This window comes from Schistocerca americana, chromosome 9, assembly GCF_021461395.2.
Source record: "Schistocerca americana isolate TAMUIC-IGC-003095 chromosome 9, iqSchAmer2.1, whole genome shotgun sequence".
Lineage (NCBI taxonomy): Eukaryota > Metazoa > Arthropoda > Insecta > Orthoptera > Acrididae > Schistocerca > Schistocerca americana.
In genome coordinates this window covers 111751287-111760844 of record NC_060127.1, presented here as the reverse complement: position 1 = coordinate 111760844, position 9558 = coordinate 111751287, and the positions used below count along the sequence as shown (strand labels likewise).

The window sequence follows — 9558 nt, the reverse complement described above, 5'->3', positions numbered from 1 at the left end:
AGGGCCAGATTGGGACATGAGCACTGAGTCCCACACATCCGGGAGCCACGCTGCCATCCGCAAATGACAGCTCCATGCACAGAGATGCCATATGCATACCGTCGATTTAACTGTTCCTTGTGCCGAGGAGCATAAAAGTTCTGATCTCCGCCAGTTTTATGCCGTTTGTGATAGTGCTTCTGTCTAAAAGAATGGTACTTTTCTGAGAGAAATACTCTATAATGTATCCGTATGCAGCATTTCAACACGAGAAACCATGACCAATGACAGATGCCAGGCCATAGCACATCCTGATTGAATTTCCTCTTTATGAGAATAGCGAAGGTGCGATCTGTTTTACTTTCTGAAAAACGTTGAGCAGCGTAGATCGCATAAAATATTTCTATATTTAACACAATTGGTTTCGACAGACTTTGCTATCATCTTCAGGTCTTAAGAATCTTTATGCTGTAAGATGTCTTCATTTCACGTTGAATCGAACGCCAAGTGGAGACGTGAGAACTCCTAAACTCATACGATCTGTTGCAGAATTTGTTTTTGGCAACTAGGGTGCACAGGAACGGTAGCACAGCCATGGACAATATTTTTATTCATTCTTCATTACTACATGAATGGCCTTTCAGATCATGATGCTCAAATTTTAACACTAAAAGGCTTTTGAACTCAATCAAATGTCACATATAATTACAAACTATGTACGAAAGCTAATCCAATGGCAGTACAGAGTATTTTAAACCTCGTTGAGGAACAAGAGTGGCAGGATGTTTATACTGCTGATAACAAATATAATGCTTTTATTAACACATTTCTCACGCTCTTTGAGAATTGATTTCCATTAGAGCGTTTGAAACGCTGTACTAACAGTAAAAGGCAGTCTCGGTGGCTGACTAGTGGGATAAGGATATCATACAGAACAAAGCGGAAATTTTATCAAAATGATAGTCACAATCAAGTTATAGTAGCCCATTAGAACAGTACTGTAAGGTGCTAAAAATGTTATTAGGGAGGCAAAGAGTTTGTGTACGTAAATAGAATAGCTAATTCACAGGATAAAATTAAAACCATATAGTCAGTTGTGAAGGAAGTGTTTGGTCAGCAGCACAAGGTCGACGATACAATCAGTTTGTAGTAAATATTTTCCTATTACTGATAAGTCAAACACATGTACAATATTTAAGAATCATTATCTGAGCATTGCTGGTGAGTTAAATAAAAACTTAGATTCTACAGGGATTCATATAACTCTCTTGGAAAATGCCTTACCGAGTCTGATGTCTGAAATCCTCTGTTGTGATACTGACAAGGTGGAGACTGAGCCAATAATTAAATCACTCAAGACTAAGGACTCTAATGGATGTGATGGAACCCCCCAGCAGATTATTGAAGTACGGTGCTGCACATGTTAGCCCTGTGGTTAGCCGTATTTGTAATTTTTCCTTTAAGAATAGTAAATTTCCTGAAAGTTTGAAGAACTCAGTAGTAAAGACGCTTTATATGAAATGAAAAAGGGATAATGTAGACAGTTTTAGATCTACTTCTATGCCATCAGTGTTTGCGAAAGTTATTGAAAAGGCTGTGTATGTAAAGATAATTGACCATTTTACATCACATAATTTTGCTATCAAATGTACATCAACAGTGAATGTAACTTGGTTTCTCTTTGCTGTGTTGAAATGGAGGAATTTAACTGTTTCTTGAGGCATTCACAGTCCATAGAGTCACTTTTCAAGGATCTCAGCTTGCAGTTTAGCTAAAGTGCGTGATATTCGCATGACTATGTGATGGAAATAGTTCTAGACGCGACAGAGCAGCCTTTTCTTATTGTTGAAATTCATACCTTGCTGTGTATTAGTTGAAGAGAGATAAGGTCAAAGGGTTGGGATCGAAGAAGACATGTAAATGGGAAGCACAAATCCCTCTAAGACATGCAGATGGGATGCACAAATCCCTCAAGATGTATGTGTCTCTTCGAAACACCAGAGTGAGCCGTCATGAGTGATGTTCGAAGACAAAGTCGTGATGGTGACTTCTTCCGTCTCTGGAATGACGTAGTCACAATACAGATGCGAGAACGGTTGTCATACATAGCAATAGAACTGAGTGACTAAGATCCATAAGGACCCCAAGCACAGAAACAAAGTTTTGAAAAAAATAGACGTTTGTGATGATCAGAGTTATAGACAAACCAGCAGTCTCATAGGTCTAAACTGTTTTAACCATGTCTCAACATCCTTCACTTCCTTTGAAAAAATACTGTACTCACTTCCTTATAAAACATTAATTGGTATTTAAGATTATATTAATTATTAATATTAATTCACAAAATATCCATATATGGATTAGCGACGGTAGTGCATTTTGACCGTAGTAAAGTCTGTAATTAATGTGATATTAGAAACAGAGCATTCTCCACGAGAAATGTTCTCAAAACTTACTAATGAACAACACATACTAAATGCACCAACACACACAACTATGACTTCCGCGTTATCATCATTTTCATTAAGCATCTTCTGTGGCTTGAGATTCAGAAAAAATTTAAATAATTATGAAAACTCCGCCTCGATTGCTCAAACTACCTGGTATTTACCTAGGTTTCAGAGTGGGGAACCACGCCTTCTTCAGAACCCACGCTGAAACCTAGGTAAATCGAAGCGGATTTTTCATAATTATTTCGATACTTACGATTGATGACACGCTGCAATGCTGAAAGTTCTCAGAAAAATTGCCGATACACGTTAGTTTACGAAGTGTTGCTACTCTAGATAGAAAACTGACGATATAGTTCCGGTTATGAGGTGTTGCTAGCACGTACAGAATGTAGACACCAAATTATGTCGCCAGCTCTTGAAAACAATTCAGCATCGCAGAGCAACCAAATTACGCTTTCTACTTTGTGCGCTTATGGCGAGAAATGCGAGAAATGAGTGAGAGATCTTTTCTAGAATGTTCGTTCATATAGACAGATGTAGATAAATCTGGTTCATCACGAGATCAACAGTCGTCAGAAGCATGCATATATGCTACAATCTCAAAATCAATGACAGTGTGGGATAAATCTTACGTGAGGACGAAAGAAATCTGTGTGTGTGATTTGAAACATACAAATTGCAGCATATGGAAGGATTTTCAGGCGTTCTGAACCATAGTATTCGAAACATTCTAATTCTTTTGCCCAGGAGCATTTAACAAAGAGAATACATTGTGTTACAACGGCATAGTCGCGCTCTTTTCTGGAACGTAATTTCAGAGCACGGGTTAGGAACACACTTCATCCTGAAACTGTCCGTTTGTCTGTTGCCGTTAATAATCCGTAGTTTCAGAAGTAACAGACTTGAAGGATGGCAAAATAGGAGGTACCGTCACAGATCTACTAGAGCCATATAGAGATACCGTTTCTAGTGTTACGGAAAATGTTGTGTCTAGACAAGACAGCCTAGACACAATGAGAGGAAGCCGAAATGCACGCGCTAAGCTAAAGCAGGATGGCGTGAGGTCTGAAACAGGATACGTAATGAATGCTATAAAGAAAAGTACGTAGCTTCTGGAATACTTAACTTTAATCCATCCTTTTGGTACATCTGGAGATTGTGGCGATACAAGTGAGACTCTTTAGATACATGCAATGTTATTCTAACAAGGCTATTCTAACTATCTGCTCTGCAAATGAGCGAGGCTTCGTCAGTGTGCATCGCTAGCTACGTCGTCCGTACAACTGGGCGAGTGCTAGTCAGTCTCTCGACACCTGCCTTGTGGTGGCGCTCGGTCTGCGATCACACAGTGGCGACACGCGGGTCCGACATGTACTAATGGACCGCGGCCGATTTAAAGCTACCACCTAGCAAGTGTGGTGTCTGGCGGTGACACCACAGAAACATACATTGTTACACCAGAAAAGTAGTACTCTCACATGTGCCTCGTAATGTTATAGAACAATCCTTCAAGTATTTTCATAAATAATACCTGAAACCATCACGGTATATTTATGCTTGTGAAACGAAAGATCTGAGAGCTACATTTTCTGGTAAAGCTTCTAACAGTTTCTTCCAACATCTGAACATCACCGTGTTTCTTCTTGTCACATTCCTGCAATGATGGGAACACCCTGAGACACATTCAGCTGTCAAATGAGTAGATTTCGAATGGGCCAACGAATAGATGTTTGAAGTTCTAAGAAAGATAAGCATAGATGATACGGAAAGAATTAAAATACACAGGATGTGGAAGAATCTATTGAAATGTAAGTTCAAGAGCAAGATGGTTGGATTCGCAAGCTGTGCGACAAAGCTGCACAGTTGATAGTGAGCATCGATGGAGAACCAAAAACTACAGTGATGTTTGCGACAGATGTTCCACTACAACCCCAATATTAAAGTCAGCCAGCTGCTATATACATGGTATGATCGCAGGTCTCTTAGATCCTTTCTTGCTGACTTTACCCCACATTCCTTGTGGTACCGCATTGTCAACCGCTATGTAGGAGAAACGGTTTCCAGCCTTGCCACTGTCTCTCACAAAGATGAACCTGAAGAATTTATCACGTAGATAGATGTTAAGTGTATCAGACACATTTCAAAGTATTTGTGAGTTACATTTATCCTCCTACTAATTAGTAGAAAGCTGTTACAAAATACAGCAGAACAAGCATACGCAGACGTGGCGAATCACACTCATGTATAACTCGAGTCATACACTGAGGTGTCACAAGTCGTAGAATAGCCACATGCACATATATAGATGGCTGTACTGCATTAGCGGAGCCGTCATTTCTACTCAGGTGATTCACGTGAAAAGGATGCTGCCGTGATTGTGGCCTCACGATGGAAACTGACAGACTTTTAATGCAGAATGATAGTTGGAGGTAGACACATGAAATGTTCCATTTCGGAAATCGTTAGGAAATTCAGTATTCCGAGATCCACAGTGTCAAGACTATGCCAAGAATAGGAAATTTTAGGCGTTACCTCTCACCACGGACAGCGCAATGGCCGACGGCCGTCATCAAACGGCCGAGAGCAGTGGCGCTTGCGTAGATTTGCCAGTGCTAACAGACAAGCAACACTGTGCGAAATGAACGCAGAAATCACTGTGCGACATACGACGGAGATATCCGTTCGGAGCCTGCAGCGAAATTTGGCGTTAACAGGCTAAGGCAGCCGACGACCGACCGAAGTGGCTTTGCTAACAGCACGACATCGCCTTGGCTCGTGATCATGTCAGTAAGAGACTTAAACGGCTGGACGTCCATGGCCCGGGCAGATTAGTCCAGATTTTAGTTGGTAATGGCTGATGGTAGGGATCGAGATTGGGAGAGATCCCACGAAGCAATAGACTCAAGTTGTCAACAAGGCACTGTGCGAGCTGGGGGTGGCTCCGTGAAAGTGTTGCCATGTTTGCGTGGATTGAACTGGGTCCTCTGGTACAACTGAAGTCGGTCCTCTGGTCCAACTCAACCGATCATTGAATGGAAGTGGTTATGTGCGGATACTTGGATATCATTTGCAGCCATCCACGGATTTCACGTTCGCAAACAAAGAGGAAATTATTATCGATGGCAATGTTCCATGTTACTTGGACACACATGTTCGAGATTGATTTGAAGAGCATTCTGGAAAGTTTGAGTGAATGATTTGGCCACTCATATTACCCAATTCCGGCGAACATTTAAGGGACATAATGGAGAGGTCAGTTCATGCACAAAATCCTGCAAAGGGAGCACTTTCGTAATTAGGGACGGTTATACAGGAAGCGTGACTCAGTATTTCTACAGAAGGCTTCCAAAGACATGTTGAGCCCATGGCACGTTGAGCTGGCGCACTACGACTGGTAAAAGAAGGTTCTACACGATATTAAGAAGTTTACCAGGACTTTTTTCAGCTCACTGTATATATCTTACATACTGGAATTATGGAATGACTGGGTGAGCCACAGAAGGTGTTTGTTGGAGGGAGGGAGCAAGAACGCCCGTTACCAGAATCTGAATTTCCCGGCAATTTATTCGTAGGACAACAGCCCTACGTCATAGGACTGGGGGTAAACCCACTACTACAACTAGACTATTTTTGAATTTCACTCCAATTTTTGGATCTTTGAAATGTTTTTGTATTTCTCAGCATCATTAGTTTTCCGCGTCATTCTATACATATGACAATTAGCCTAAGTTAAAATCCAGCAACAGTGCATGACGTCATTGATGACGTCATAGGAATTCACACAATAATGGAGAACGCACCCGAACTGGTCCAGCATACATACTTGGAAGTGGTCCACACTCCCCCCCCCCCCCCCTCCTACGTTTACAGCCGCTTAACCAGTTAAGCAATAAAGAGCTTTACAGGCTGGTGTGGACTCTGATTAACCGTGGAAGTCGACATACTTCGCATGAACAACCCATTTGAGAGGTGAAAGCAGCGATAATTGACACAAAACCTTATGCTTAACCGGGAGTCGGTACATTTGGCAGTCGGCTGCCTTTTATAGATACAATAATGTCATATTGTGCTAAATGGTTGATGTTCTTCTCATTTTCTCAAAATAAATGATGCATTTACAAAAATTGGTTCAAATGGCTCTGAGCACTATGGGACTCAACTGCTGTGGTCATAAGTCCCCTAGAACTTAGAACTACTTAAACCTAACTAACCTAAGGACATCACACACATCCATGCCCGAGACAGGATTCGAACCTGCGACCGTAGCGGTCGTGCGGTTCCAGACTGTAGCGCCTTTAACCGCTCGGCCACTCCGGCCGGCTGATGCATTTACGTGTAGTTTCTTTCGATTGAATTTCTGCTGACATCGGTGAAAAAAAGCTACATTTACGGACGAATCTTTAAGATTTAGGAGACTTCTAAATGTGTCCATCATATGTGGGAGAGGACAAAGTTGTTGGAGTGAAGTGCCAGGCATTAGCGGATTCAATTTTTGTTCTATTTGAGAATCTGGTATATGCTAAAACACAAGTCGTCTTACAAAGGCAACCAACTGAACAGGTGTATTAAGAACCTAATTTATATCATTAAATTCATTATCCTTTAAATGCATTAGATGACGGTGACCAAATTCCTTAAATTGCCTTCACTTCATTATACTGTATATCTCTGAACACTGAATACATTACAATCATATCCTATAAATGAACTAAATTACAAAAAAGGCATCTATCAGTATCTATTAATGTCTACTGATTAGTTAATGTTAAAACGAACCAAGCAACAGATAATAAGTATCAAATTATCTTATAGTCTATCTGCTCTTCATCAACTATGACTAAGGAAAAAAACCTGTCTTTTCATTTTACTACTGCAATGCTCCACATTTCACGTCTATCATTCACTAAAGTTCATGGTAAATGTACCATAATTACTCATGTGGAATAAACATGGTTTAATTTTTTCTTACAATTTCATCATCTTGTTAATAAGTTAAATACGACAACAAGCTTATTCATATCAGGATGCAAACTGTAAACAGAGTTGTGTGCTATTACATACAGTCAGCAGTAGGAATGTTTAAGCTTCTATCCTCCATTTTCAGCTTTAATTTTTTGTAGCAGTAAGGGTTCTTACGCATAAGAGTTCTTTTGCTTGACAATACTGTGCCACACGGGCTGTCATAGATTTGATAACAATATTTATTTACAATAATATAAGAAATCCGCGGGAGAATTTTCCTGCGCACATGCCTTTCTAATCGATTGTGGAATAAAACTCAGTGGTGATACTGCAGACGAAAGCAACTAAAACCTGTAGTCATTACGAATTATATAGAAATCCCGTAGAACCTTTTGATGTCTGTGTCCGCCATTTACGTACATTGAGATACGGGGCAGTCACAGTGCAGTGCATTGTACCGTGGTTTGTCTTCCAGCAGGATGGATTTTTGTGGTAGTAGGCCAAAATCTTGCACACTGACGAAAAAAAAGACATCATAATACCAAGGAGGAGTTGTGCAACATAAATAAAAGTTGGTAGGCGTGTTTCTACAGCTGAAAGGCGATGTCTATTCAAATTTAACGCCAGTCGCATAAGAGTGGGGCTAGAAGCGCCATTATAAGGATGCAAATTATGTTTGCTTTAAATACACGATGTAACGGTCGTGATCGTTAGCTACGATTGAGACTGGATGTGGTGGGCTGATATTAGTTAAAAAAGCCTTTAAGGTGACAGACGCCATTATCAACGCCTCACTGAGTTGAAAGAGGTCCTGTAATAAGGCTATGAGAAGCTAAATGTTCATCAGAGCACACTCTGCTGGAGAGCAAAAATTTCATTCTAGAAACATCCCACAGGCTGTGGCTAAGCCATGTCTCCGCAATATCCTTTCTTCCAGGGGTGCTAGTTCTGTAAGGTTCACAGAAGAGCTTCTGTGAAGTTTGGAAGGTAGGAGACGCGGTACTCGCGGAATTAAAGCTGTGAGGACGGGGCGTGAGTCGTGTTTGGGTAGCTCAGTTGGTAGAGCACTTGCCCACGAAAGGCAAAGGTCCCGAGTTCGAGTCTCGGCCCGGCACACAGTTTTAATCTGCCAGGAAGTTTCATATCAGCGAACACTCCGCTGTAGAGTGAAAATTTCATTCTAAGCTAGATGTTCCTTCTGCTATGCTGCAGGATTGTAGCCACTGTACGAGGTGCATTCAAGTTCTAAGGCCTCCGATTTTTTTTCTCCGAACTGGAAAGAGATAGAAACATGCGCATTATTTTAAAATGAGGCCGCATTCATTGTCAATACGTCCCAGAGATGGCAACACCGTACGGCAGATGGAATTTTACCGCCAGCGGCGAGAATGAGAACTGTTTTAAATACTTAAAATGGTGACGTTTTCCTTACTTGAACAGCATGCAATCATTCGTTTTCTGAATTTGCGTGGTGTGAAACCAACTGAAATTCATCGACAGTTGGAGGAGACATGTGGTGATGGAGTTATGGATGTGTCGAAAGTGCGTTCGTGGGTGCGACAGTTTAACGAAGACAGAATATCGTGTGACAACAAACCGAAACAACCTCGGGCTCGCACAAGCCGGTCTGACGACACGATCGAGAAAGTGGAGAGAATTGTTTTGGAGGATCGCCGAATGACTGTTGAACAGATCGCCTCCAGAGTTGGCATTTCTGTGGGTTCTGTGCACACAATCCTGCATGACGACCTGAAAATGCGAAAAGTGTCATCCAGGTGGTTGCCACAAATGCTGACGGATGACCACATGGCTGCCCGTGTGGCATGTTGCCAAGCAATGTTGACACGCAACGACAACATGAATGGGAGTTTCTTTTCGTCGGTTGTGACAATGGATGAGACGTGGATTCCATTTTTCAATCCAGAAACAAAGCGCCAGTCAGCTCAATGGAAGCACACAGATTCACCGCCACCAAAAAAATTTCGGGTAACCGCCAGTGCTGAAAAAATGATGGTGTCCATGTTCTGGGACAGCGAGGGCGTAATCCTTACCCATTGCGTTCCAAAGGGCACTACGGTAACAGGTGCATCCTACGAAAATGTTTTGAAGAACAAATTCCTTCCTGCACTGCAACAAAAACGTCTGGGAAGGGCTGCGCGTGTGC

The 9558-nt window shown here is 41.6% G+C and overlaps 1 non-coding gene across 1 annotated transcript; it reads left to right on the top strand.

The window, feature by feature from the left end:
* Positions 1-8435: 8435 nt before the first annotated feature.
* Positions 8436-8510, top strand: Trnas-cga. Its single transcript has one exon. It is a non-coding gene; the product is annotated as a tRNA-Ser (tRNA).
* The last annotated feature ends 1048 nt before the right edge of the window (positions 8511-9558 follow it).